At 35.8% G+C, this 13,980-nt stretch overlaps 1 protein-coding gene across 1 annotated transcript in view; it reads left to right on the forward strand.

The window, feature by feature from the left end:
* The window catches only part of LOC148949200 (B-cell receptor CD22-like), a 76,412-nt gene that overhangs the window by 13,702 nt on the left and 48,730 nt on the right, over positions 1-13,980 (forward strand). The window lies entirely within an intron of this gene.

Genomic DNA, 13,980 nt, shown 5'->3' on the forward strand with positions numbered 1-13,980 from the left:
AGGCAAAAAACGGAAACAATACCTTATATGAGGGGGCGCTGCCCCCTCCTTAACCCCCCTCTCTTTTAAACCGATTCTTGTAGGGATAGACTGAAATCACTTATGGGTTTAACAGATGTAGTTAATGGGTGATGGTAAACGTTCATTTTACCAATCAACATTTAAAGCATTTGGATTTTAAGTTTTTATTTTCTGAAGCAAATTCGAAATAAAAATACATTCTTAGACCTTGAAGGACTCAATCAATATTTTCACCCGGTATAACTTAAAAGAACCTATTTGCATATCTAATGAAAACCTAAATTGTAGACCAGCTAAAACTATTGCAAGGCAAAAGATCCTTGCCCAATCATCTTGGTAAATTCTTTTTCATTTATTCCTGCCTGGTTTTTATTCAGTGTCTGTTCTGTCTTTGTAAAGTAAACTTCAAAAGATTAGATTTTCGTTTTTCTTTTCTTTGTCTTTTTTGTTTAGCACTTGGGACGACTTGGCGGAGGTCCTTGTTGAAATATTTGCTTATATTTTGTCTTCTTCATTGTTCTCCACTTGCTGACAAAATCCTCGTTTTTTCACCCGTTTTGATTTTATTTTTCATTTTGTTAGATTCTCTCCTCTCTGAGTTTCATTTGTCGAAATAAAAAGCTCTTCAATTCTTAAGGTAGAATGTTGTCATCCCATTACAATGCTCTTTACGCTTGTGCAGTGGGTCTTAAATTATTAAGCAAGAAAATCCAGCCTTTAGGGTGTGGAGCGGGAGAGGTAGGAAGCTAAGGAGGAAGAGTCCTCCTCATTTTCAAAATAATTTACATTCTTTTTAAGCTGTTATGTTCCTGTTTATTTTCATTTGAGAAAATGGTTTTCGTTTGTATTTGTTACCATTCGGGAAAATCGGTATCATGGGATATTCTCGCATAAACAAACGATCTAGAAAGGTCAAAAGTCTATGAAAATTCGTTAAGAGCGTTAATTCTGGTTTTTGAAAATGACGTCATGTAGTAAAAATTACAATAACGTTATGCATGTAATGCACTTCAGGACATCATATGATGACGTCGTGTATTGCAAATAAAGTCATGTAATGAAAAGTACTTCCTGACATCATATGATGTCATTCATATCCGGGTTGCAGCCATAGCTAGCAACCTAAGAAACTTACCCCTATATAGGAACTTTACCGTGTCTTGGCTTGAACAACAAGGAAAATATATTAGCTTGAAAATAAAAAAAAGTGGCTGAAACCACGATATTCTGCGTATATGGCATCTTTTTTTCTCTCTCTTTCTCCTCAGATAACTTCGTAGAGAGCTGTTTAATTGCTCATTTTAAATAAAATTGATGTGGTTAAAAAACCTTTTGTAATTAAAAATTATAAATTGACATCCTGATATCATCTGGCCTAAAAAACGATTTAGATAGGTCAGAAATTTGAAAAATTCGTTAAAAGCCTTAATTTGGAAAAAAAAACTATTTTTGTGAATGAACTCATATCTTCATACCTCAGTATTACAACGTCACACTTGCCACACTTATGAGGCAAAATTGAAGATTTTCAGGTATGAAGAAGTACAATAAATTGCATAAAAGAGCAAAAACTGGTAATTGAAAAAAATATTGGGATTTATTTTTAAAAGGAATTACAACAATCTCAAAACATTAAAAAAGAAAATAAAAAGATTGAAGATTAGCAGAAATCGTTATTAGAAATCGATGTTGCTGTAATAATCAAATATTTTTGAAGGGATTCAGAATGAAAAGACATTAAAATGCCTAAAGAACATAAAACTGGTATAGCGATGATTATTGGGTTTTGGATTTTGACATGGATAAGGTCATCAATGCCCACTATACCTTTGAAAATCAAAATATGGACTAGATAAATCGTTGAAAGAAAATAAAGTGTTTGTCCCACTACCTGAACAGTTAAAAGGAATAAAGGTTCGGCGATATGTCTTTCGTAATGACAAAAGACAAGCCAAGGCAAAAGAAGAAGTTTTTGTCCCACCACCTGAACAATCAAATGAAACAAAGGTGGTAATCAATGCCTACCATACGTTTGAAAATCAAAAACCGGGATTAGATAAATCGTCGGAAGAAAAGGAAGTTTTTGAACCACCACCTGAACAATTAAAAGAAACAAAGATGCTCTTGAATGCGTTCCATGCCTTGTAAAATCAAAAACATGGACTAGATAAATCGTTGGAAGAAAAAGAAGTTTTTATCCCATCACCTAAATATTTAAAAGAAACAAAGATTCGGCGATATGTCTTTCATAATGACAAAAGACAAGCCGAGGCAAAAGTTAAGGGTCCAATAAAAAAAATGTAATTTTCAAAGAAACCACTTCTAATTTAAGGATCATTTTGACGTTATGACATAAAGAAAAAGGTCAAAATGTCTGCGTTTAGAAGACAAGTGACAGTGAGACTCCATATATAGAAGCCTGCTACATGCCGAGTGCCGGGACCAGGCGGCGAAGCCACTGGGCTCCTTGTACTATATATATATATATATATATATATATATATATATATATATATATGTATATATATATGTATATATATATCAAATTCATCTAGGGTACTTAAACCAGTAGGGAGGCCCCATTACATACGGACCCTACATAATTTATGCATGTTCTTATGGTTTTTCTCACTGAGGATGTTTTTTCATGGTTTTTCTCACTTTGATGTTTTTTCATGGTTTTTCTCACTGTTGATGGATGTTTCTTGGATGACAACAACAATTGCTGGATGTTTCTTTGGATGTCAATATAAGTTCAAAAACAATTGCTGGATGTAGACATCTGTTCAACAACAATTGTTGGATGTAGACATCTGTTCAACAACAATTGCTGGATGTTTCTTGGATGTCAAAATAAGTTCAACAACAGTTGCTAGATGTAGACATCTGTTCAACAACAATTGCTGGATGTAGACATGAGTCCAACAAAATTGATTTACATAATCTGACGGGGAATTCTAATGTAATACAAGGGGAATTAAGAAACAATATGGCTTCTTTGGTCTTTAGGTCTGAGAGATAAATAGTCTTTAGTGACAGAGATAAATTAATATTCTATTTTTAAATATGCCTTCTCTGGTCTTTAGGCTTAGTGATAAATTCGGGAATTAATATTCTTTTGAAACCTTAATAGTGTAGCTAGGAACACCTTAGAGATGAAGACAGATTGAATATATTCAACGCGGGAAATGTTTTTCTGGTAATTTTAAATGTGAGAGCGCAGGGATGCCGAAAAAAAGGAACACGCAGAAATTATTTTTAGGGAGTTATTTGGGCGAAAACAAATTAATCGGCATTTTAGGGATTATTTTGGTGAAACAGTTTGATACATATAGAGGATGATTTTGGGTGAAACTCTGTGGTCATTATAATACACAAGCTCCATTTGAACAGTAATGTAAGGTCCCCTACCCCAACCCCCAAAGCCCCCCCGGAGCGCAAAAGGGACCCCTCCCCCCGGGCCCCCATAGGGCCCCTTCGACCTCCCTCTTGGGCCCCCAAAGGGCCCTCTCTCCCCCAGGCTCCCAAGGGGCCTCCTTCCCCCGGGCCTCCAAAGGTCCCCCTCCCCCCAGGCCCCCAAAGAGGCCCCCGGTCCCTCCAAAGGGATCCCCTCCAAAGCCTTTATTATATCTTTTCAGAACAAGTTCTTTTCTTAATATCCCTCTTAAACCCATTTTACAAGTTGAAGTACTCATCCTTTTCACACACAACTTTACCTTACGGCTTTTTGCATACCCCAACACCAATAAATACTTTTCAAAAAGGCATTATTATATTAATTCAGAACGAGTAATTTTCTGAATGTCCCTCCTAAACCAATTTACAAGATGAAGTACCTATCCTTTTTACCCCATTACAAACAGAGAAAGACAGGCACCTTAGACATAGAAACCAACAAAGACAAACACTTCAGACATACAAACAGAGAAAGACAGGCACTTTAGATATACAAACCAACAAAGACAGACACTTCAGACATACAAACCAACAAAGACAAACACTTTAGACATACAAACATAGAAAGAAAAACACTTCAGACATATAAACATAGAAAGATAAGCACTTTATACAAACAAACCAACAAAGGTATACACTTCATACCTACAAAGAGAGAAAGACAAGCACTTCAGAAAAACACACCAAAAAAGACAAACACTTCAGTCATTCAGAGAAACAAAGACATACGTTTCAGACATACAAACAGAGAAAAACAAGCACTTTAGACATATAAACAGAGAAAGACAAACACTTCAGACGTACGAACCAACAAAGACAAACACTTCAGACATACAAACAGAAAAATACAAACACTTTACACATATAAACAGAGAAAGACAGACACTTCAGACGTACAAACCAACAAAGACAGACACTTCAGACATACAAACCAACAAAGACAAACACTTCAGATATACAAACCAAGAAAAACAAACACTTTAGACATATACAAACAGAGAAAGAGATACACTTCAGATATACAAACCAACAAAGACAGATACTTCAGACATACAAACCGACAGAGACAAACAATTCAGACACACGAACAGAGAAAGACAAACACTTTAGACATACAAACAGAGAAAGACAGACACTTCAGACACAATAACCAACAAAGACAAACACTTCAGACATACAAACAGAGACAAGCACTTTAGACATACAAACCAACAATGACAGACACTTCAGACATACAAACATAGAAAGACAGGCACTTTAGACATACAAACCAACAAAGACAGACACTTCAGACATACAAGCCGACAAAGAGAGACACTTTAGACATACAAACAAACAAAGACACATACTTCAGACATACAAACAGAGAAAGACAAACACTTTAGACATACAAACAGAGAAAGACAGACACTTCAGACATACAAAGAGAGAAAAACAAACACTTCAAACATACAAACAGAGAAATACAGGCACTTTATACATACAAACCAACAAAGACAGACACTTCAGACATGTAAACCAACAAAGACAAACACTTCAGACTTACAAACAGAGAAAGACAGGCACTTTAGACATACAAACCAACAAAGACAGACACATCAGACATACAAACCATCAAAGACAAACACTTCAGGAATACAAATAGAGAAAGACAGAAACTTTAGACATACAAACCAATAAAGACAGACACTTTAGACATACAAACCGACAAAGCAAAACACTCCAGACATACAAACAGAGAAAGACAGGCACTTTAGACATACAAACCAACAAAGACAGACAGTTAAGAAATACAAACTAACAAAGACAAACACTTCAGACATACAAAACATAGAAAGACAGGCACTTTAGACATACAAACCAACAAAGACAGACACATCAGACATACAAACCAACAAATTAAAACACTTCAGACATACAAACAGAGAAAGAAAAGCACTTTAGACATACAAATCAAACAAAGACAGACACTTCAGACATAAAAACAATCCTAGAAAAAACACTTCAGACATACAAACAGAGAAAAACAAACACTTTAGACATGAAAACCAACAAAGACAAACACATCAGACATTCAAACCAACAAAGACAAACACTTTACACATACAAACAGAGAAAGACAAGCATTCGAGACATAAAAACCAACAAAGACAAGCACTTCAAACATATAAACAGAGAAAAACAATCACTTTAGACACACGAACCAACTAAGACAGACAACTCAGAAATACAACACAACAAAGTCAAACACTTCATACAAACAAACAAAGAAAAACTGTCACTTTAGACATACAAACAAACAAAGACAGACACTTAAGACATATAAACCAACAAAGACAAACACTTCAGACATACAAACAGTGAAAGACAGGCACTTTAGACATACAAACCAACAAAGAAAGACACTTCTGACATACAAACCAACAAAGACAGAGACTTCAGACATACAAACATAGAAAGACAGGCACATTAGAAATACAAACCAACAAAGACAGACACTTTAGACACACAAACCAACAAAGACAAACACTTCAGAAATACAAAAAGAGAAAGACAGACACTTTAGACATACAAACCAACAAAGACAGACACTTCAGACATACAAACCAACAAAGACAAACACTTCAGACATACAAACAGAGAAAAATAAACACTTTAGACATACAAACAGAGAAAGACAGACACTTCAGACATACAAACAGAGAAAGACAAACACTTTAGACATACAAACAGAGAAAGACAAGCACTTTAGACATTAGACATATAAACCAACGAGGACAAACACATCATATATACAAACCAACAAAGACAAACTCTTCAGAAATACAAACAGAGAAAGACAGGCACTTTAGACATACAAACCAACAAAGACAAACACTTCAGACATACAAACAGAGAAAGACAAGCACTTTAGATATACAAACCAACAAGGAAAGGCACTTCAAACATGGGGAACAACAAATATAAACACTTCAGACATACGAACAGAGAAAAAAGTGCATTTTAGACACACAAACCAACAAAGACAAACACTTCAGACACACAAACAAACAAAGGCAGGCACTTCAGACATACAAACCAACAAAGACAGACACTTCAGACATACAAACCAAGAAAGACAGACACTTCAAACATACAAACAGAGAAAGACATACACTTTAGACATAAAAGCCAACAAAGACAGACACTTCAGACATAAACACCAACAAAGACAAACACTTCAGACATACAAACAGAGAAAGACAGTTACCGAGAAAGACAGGCAACAGAGAAAGACATGTGCTTTAGACATACAAACCAACAAAGACAGAAAGTGGGATATGCAAACAACTACCCCAGACACACAAGAAAAAAGAGTGAGAGTCACATACAAACATATAGATTCAAACATACAAACCGAGAAAGACACACACTTCAGATATATAAACATAGAAAGACAGGCACTTTAGACATACAAACCAACAAAGAAAGACACCTCAGACATACAAACCAACAAAGTCAAACACTTCAGACATACAAATAGAGAAAGACAGGCACTTTATACATACAAATCGACAAAAACAGACATTTCAGACATACAAACAAACAAAGTTATACAATTCAGACATAAAAACAGAGAAAGACAAACCAGTTCGAAATACAAACGAACATAGACAAAAACTTCAGACATACAAACCAACACAGACAAATACGTCAGACATACAAACAGATAAAGAAAATCACTTTAGACATACAAACCAACAAAGAAAAACACTTCAGACATACAAACAGAGAAAGACAAGCACTTTAGACATACAAAGACAGACACTTCAGACATACAAACCAACAAAGACAAACACTTCAGACATAAAAACAGAGAAAAACAGGCACTTTAGACATACAAATCGAAAAAGACAAACACTTAAGACATACAAACCAACATAGAAAAAAAAACTTCAGACATACAAACAGAGAAAGACAAACACTTCAGACATGCAAACCAACAAAGACAAACACTTCAGACATACAAACCAACAAAGACAAACACTTCAGAAATACAAACAGAGAAAGACAAGCATTCGATACATACAAGCCAACAAATACAAACACTTCAGAAATACAAAAAGAGAAAAACAAACACTTTAGACGTACAAACCAACAAAGACAAACACTTCAGACTTACAAACAAAGAAACACAATCACTTTAGACATAAAAACCAAAAAAGACAGTCACTTTAGACATGCAAAACAACAAATACATACACTTCAGACATAAAAACCAACAAAGACAAACACTTCAAACATACAAACAGAGAAAGACAGGCACTATAGGCATACAAACCAACAAAGACAGTCACTTCTTACATACAAACCAACAAAGACAAAGACTTCAGACATACAAACATAGAAAGACAGGCACATTAGACATACAAACCAACAAAGACAGACACATCAGACATACAAACCAACAAAGACAAAGACTTCAAACATACAAACAGAGAAAGAGAGGCACTTTAGACATACAAACCAACAAAGACAGACACTTCAGACATACAAACAAACAAAGACAAACACTTCAGACATACAAACAGACAAAAACAAACACTTTAGACATACAAACATGAAAAGACAGACACTTCAGACATACAAACAGAGAAAGACAAGCACTTAAGACCTAGAAAGAGAGAAAGACAGGAACTCTAGACATTAGACAAACCAACAAAGACAGACACTCTAGACATACAAACAAACAAAGACAGACACTTCAGACATACAAACAGAGAAAAAAAATACTTTAGACATACAAATAGAAAAAGACAAACACTTCAGACATTCAAACCAACAAAGGCAAACACTTCAGACATACAAACAGAGAAAGACAGGCACTTTAGACATACAAACCAACAAATACAAACACTTCAGACATACAAACAAAGAAAGACAAGCACTTTAGATATACAAACCAACAAAGAAAGACAATTCAGACATACAGAACAACAAAGATAAACACTTCAGACATACAAACAGAGAAAAAACTGCACTTTAGACACACAAACCAACAAAGACAAACACTTCAGACATACAAACCAACAAACACAGACACTTTAGACATACAAACCAACAAAGACAGACACTTCAGACATACAAACCAACAAAGACAAACACTTCAAACATACAAACAGAGAAAGAAAGGCCCTTTAGACATACTAACCAACAAAGACAGACACTTCAGACCTAAAAACCAACAAAGACAAACACTTCAGACATACAAACAGAGAAAGACAGGCACTGAGAAAGACAGGCAACAGAGAAAGACATGTGCTTTAGACATACAAACCAACAAAGACAGAAAGTGGGATATGCAAACAACTACCCCAGACACACAAGAAAAAAACGTGAGAGACACATACAAACATATAGATTCAAACACACAAACTGAGAAAGACAAACACTTCAGACATACAAACATAAAAAGACAAGCACTTTAGACATACAAACCAACAAAGAGAGACACCTCAGACATACAACCCAACAAAGTTAAACACTTCAGACATACAAATAGAGAAAAACAGGCACTTTAGACATGCAAACCGACATATACAAACACTTCAGACATAAAAACAAACAAAGACAAACACTTCAGACATACAAACAGAGAAAGAAAAGCACTTCCGACATGCAAACCAACAAAGACAAACACTTCAGCCATACAAACCAACACAGACAAATACGTCAGACATACAATCAGATAAAAACAAGCACTTTAGACATACAAACCAACAAAGAAAAACACTTCAGACATACAAACAGAGAAAGACAAGCACTTTAGACATACAAAGACAGACACTTCAGACATACAAACCAACAAAGACAAACACTTCAGACATAAAAAAAGAGAAAAACAGGCACTTTAGACCTACAAACCAACAAAGACAGTCACTTCAGACATACAAACAAACAAAGACAAACACTTCAGACATACAAACAGAGAAAGACAAGAGCTTCAGACATAGAAAATAACAAAGACTAACAATTTAGAAAAACAAACTGAGAAAAACAGTTAGTTATGACAAACTAACCAACAAAGAACAGCACATTAGACATACAAACAAACAAAGACAGTCACTTTCGACATACAAACAGAGAAAGACAAGCACTATAGACATAAAAACAGAGCAAGACAGACATTTCAGACATAGAAAGAGAAAAAACAAACACTTCAAACATACACACAGAGAAAGACAGGCACTTTATACATACAAACTAACAAAGACAGACACTTCAGACAGGCAAACCAACAAAGACAAACAATTCAAACATACAAACAAAGAAAGACAGGCACTTTAGACATACAAACCAATAAGGACATACACATCAGATATACAAACCAACAAATAAAAACACTTCAGACATAAAAACAGAGAAAGACATACCCTTTAGACATACAAACCAACAAAGACAGACACTTCAGACATACAAACTAACAAAGAAAAACACTTCAGACATACAGACAGAGAAATACAGGCACTTTAGACATACAAACAGAGAAAGACAGACACTTCAGACATACAAACGGACAAAGACAAGCAATTTAGACATACAAACCTAGAAATACACGCACTTTAGACATTAGATATACAAACAAACAAGGACAGACACTTCAGATATACAAAACAACAAAGACAAACTCTTCAGACATACAAACATAGAAAGACAGGCACTTTAGACATACAAATCAACAAAGACAGACACTTCAGAATACAGACAAACAAAGACAAACACTTCAGAGATACAAACAGAGAAAGACAAACACTTTAAAAATGCAAACCAACGAAGACAAACACTTCAGACATACAAACCAACAAACACAAACACTTCAGACAACCAAACAGAGAAAGACAATCACTTTAGACATACAAGCCAACAAAGACAAACACTTCAGACATACAAACATAGAAAGACAGGCACTTTAGACATACAAACCAACAAAGACAGACACTTCATACATACAAACCAACAAAGACAAACACTTCAGACATACAAACAGAGAGAGACAGGCACTTTAGACATACAAACCAACAAAGACAGACACTTCAGACATAAAAACCAACAAAGACAAACACTTCAGACATACAAACAGAGAAAAACAGTCACTTTAGACATACAAACCAACAAAGACAGGCACTTCTGACATACAAACCAACAAAGAAACACACTTCAGACATTCAAACATAGAAAGACAGGCACATTAGACATACAAACCAATAAAGACATACACTTCAGACATACAAACCAACAAAGACAAACACTTCAGACATACAAAAATAGAAAGACAGTCACATCAGACATACAAACCAACAAAGAGAGACACCTCAGACATTCAAACCAACAAATAAAAGCACTTCAGACATACAAACAGAGAAAAACAAACACTTTAGACATACAAACAGAGAAAGACAGACACTTCAGACATACAAACAGAGAAAGACAAACACTTTAGACATACAAACAGAGAAAGACAAGAACTTTAGACATTAGACATACAAACCATTAAAGACAGACACTTCAGACAATCAAACCAACAAAGACAAACACTTCAGACAATCAAACCAACAAAGACAAAAACTTCAGACATACAAACAGAGAAAGACAGGCACTTTAGACATACAAGCCAACAAAGACAAAGACTTCAGACATGCAAACAGATAAAGACAAGCACTTTAGATATACCAACCAACAAAGAAAGCCAATTCAAAAATACAGAACAACAAAGATAAACCCTTCAGACATACGAACAGAGAAAGACATGCACTTTAGACACACAAACCAACAAAACAAACACTTCAGACATACAAACCAACAAAGACCGGCACTTCAGACATACCAACCAACAAAGACAGACACTTTAAACATACAAACCAACAAAGACAGACAATTCAGACATAGAAAAAGAGAAAGACATGCACTTTAGACATACAAACCAACAAAGACAGACACTTCAGACATAATGTATGTCTGAAGTGTCTGTATTTGTTGTTTTGTATGTCTACAGTACCTGTCTTTCTCTGTTTGTATGTCTGAAGTGTTGGTCTTTGTTGGTGTGTAAGACTGAAGTGTATGTCATTGTTTGTTTTTATTTCTAAAGTGCTTGTCTTTCTTTGTTTGTATTTTTAAATTGTTTGTCTTTGTTGGTTTGCGTGTCTGAGGCCTTTTCCTTTCTTTGTTTAAAGGCTTGAAGTGTTTGTATTATTGTGTTCGATTTCCTAAAGGACTCTTGCTTGTTGATGTGACTGTCTATAATTATTGTTATTCTATTTTTCTTTGCTTTATGTTGGTTTCAAGTATTGTCTTTAGTTCTAAGGTACTTGTCTTTGTTAATTTGTATGTCTAAAGTGCCTGTCTTCCTCTGTTTGTATATCTGAAGTGTCTGTCTTTGTTGGTTTACCTTTCTAAAATGTTTTGATTTGTCGATTTTGTGTCTAAGGTGACTATCTTTCTATAATGGTACGTCTTATGTGTTTTTAATTGTCGGTTTGTATGTCCGGAGCGATTGTCTTTCTCTGTTAGTGTGCCCGAAGTATTATCATTTTTAGGTTTAAATGTCTAAAGACTTTGCCTATGTCTGCTTAACTTTCTAAAGTGACTGTCTTTGTTGATTTGTATGTCTGAAGCGTTTGTCTTTGTCGGTTTGTATGTCTGAAGTGCCTGTCTTTCTCTGTTTGTATTGGTGAAAGGTTTGTCTTTGTTGGTTTGTTTGGTAAAAGTGCATGTTTCTGTTGGTTTTTTTGTCTGAAGTGAATGGCTTTCTCTGTTCGTATGTTTGAAGTGTGTGTTTTTTTTTGTTTGTAATTCTTAAGTTTTTGGCTTTGTTGTTTTTTATGTCTAAAGTGCTTGTCTTTCTCTGTTTGTATGTCTGAAGTATTTGTCTTTGTTGGTTTGAATGTCTGAAGTGTCTGTCTTTGTTGGTTTGTATGTCTAAAGTACCTGTCTTTCTCTGTTTCTATGTCTAAAGTGTTTGTCTTTGTTGATTTGTTTGTCTTATGTGGTTGTCTTTGTTTGTTTGTATGTCTAAAATGTATGTGTTTGTTGGTTTGTATGTCTAAAGTGAGTGTCTTTCTCTGTTTGTATGTCTAAAGTGTTTACCTTTCTCTTTTTGTGTGTCTGAAGTGTTTGTCTTTGTTAGTTTGTATGTTTGATGTGTCTGTCTTTGTTGGTTTGTATGTCTAAAGTGCCTGTCTTTCTCTGTTTGTATGTCTGAACTGTTTTTTTGTTGGTTTGTATGTCTGAAGTGTCTGTTTTTGTTGGTTTGTATGTATATAGTGCCTGTCTTTCTCTATTTGTATGTTTGAAGTGTTTGTATTTGTTTATTTGTATTTCTAAAACGTCTATCTTTCTTAGTTTTTATGTCTGAAGTGCTTGTCTTTGTTAATTTGAATGTCTAAAGCGTCTATCTTTCTCTTTTTGTATTTCCGAAGTGTCTTTCTTTGTTGTTTTGTATGTCTGAAGTGTTTGTCTTTGTTGGTTTGTTTGTTCGATGTGTCTGTCTTTGTTGGTTTGTATGTCTATATTGACTGTCTTTCTGTATTTGTATGTCTGAAGTGTGTGTCTTTGTTTGTTTGTATGTCTGAAGTGTTTCTCATTGTTGGTTTGTATTTTTATAGGGACTTTTTTTCTCTGTTTATATGTCTAAAGTGCTTGTCTTTCTTGGTTTGTATGTCTGAGGTGTCTGTCTTTCTTGGTTTGTATTTCTAAAGTGCCTGTATTTCTCTGTTTGTATGTCTGAAGTGTTTGTCTTTGTTGGTTTGTATGTCTCTTTGGGGGCCCTGGGGGGAGGGACTCCCTTTGGGGGCCCGATTGGCCCTTTGGGGGCCCTGGGGGCCCTTAGGAGGCCTGGGGAGAGGGGGGCCCTTTGGGGACCTGGGTTGAGGGGGCCTTTTGGGGGCCCGGGGGAGGGGGGGCCCTTTGGAGGGCTTGGGGGCCCTTATGGGCCCAGGGGGAGGGGGTCTTTTTGGGGCCCGGGGGGAGGGGGCTCTTTGGGGGCCTGAGGTAGGGGGCCCTTTGGGGGAACGGGGGAGGGGGCCCTTTGGGGCCCTTGGGGGGCCATTTTTGGCACTAGGGGGCCCTTTGGGGTCGGGGTAGGGGACCTTACAATACTGTTCAAATGTAGCATGTGTATTGTAACGACCACGGAGTTTCACCCCAAATCATCCTCTAAATGTCTCAAACTGTTTCGCCCAAATAATCCCTAAAATACCGAGTAATTTGTTTTTGCCCAAATAACCCCTAAAAATAATTTCTGCGTGTTCCTTTGTTTTGGCATCCCTGCGCTGTCACATTTAAAATTCCCAGGAAAGCATTTCCCGCGTTAAATATATTCAATCTGTCTTCATCTCTAAGGTGTTCCTAGCTACACTATTCAGGTTTCGAAAGAATATTAATTCCAGAATTTATCTCTAAGCCTAAAGACCAGAGAAGGCACAGTTAAAAATAAAATATTAATTTATCTCTGTCACCAAAGACCAT

Source organism: Artemia sp. Qi Xiang Cuo, chromosome 8 (assembly GCF_049724085.1).
Source record: "Artemia sp. Qi Xiang Cuo chromosome 8, ASM4972408v1, whole genome shotgun sequence".
Classification (NCBI taxonomy): domain Eukaryota; kingdom Metazoa; phylum Arthropoda; class Branchiopoda; order Anostraca; family Artemiidae; genus Artemia; species Artemia sp. Qi Xiang Cuo.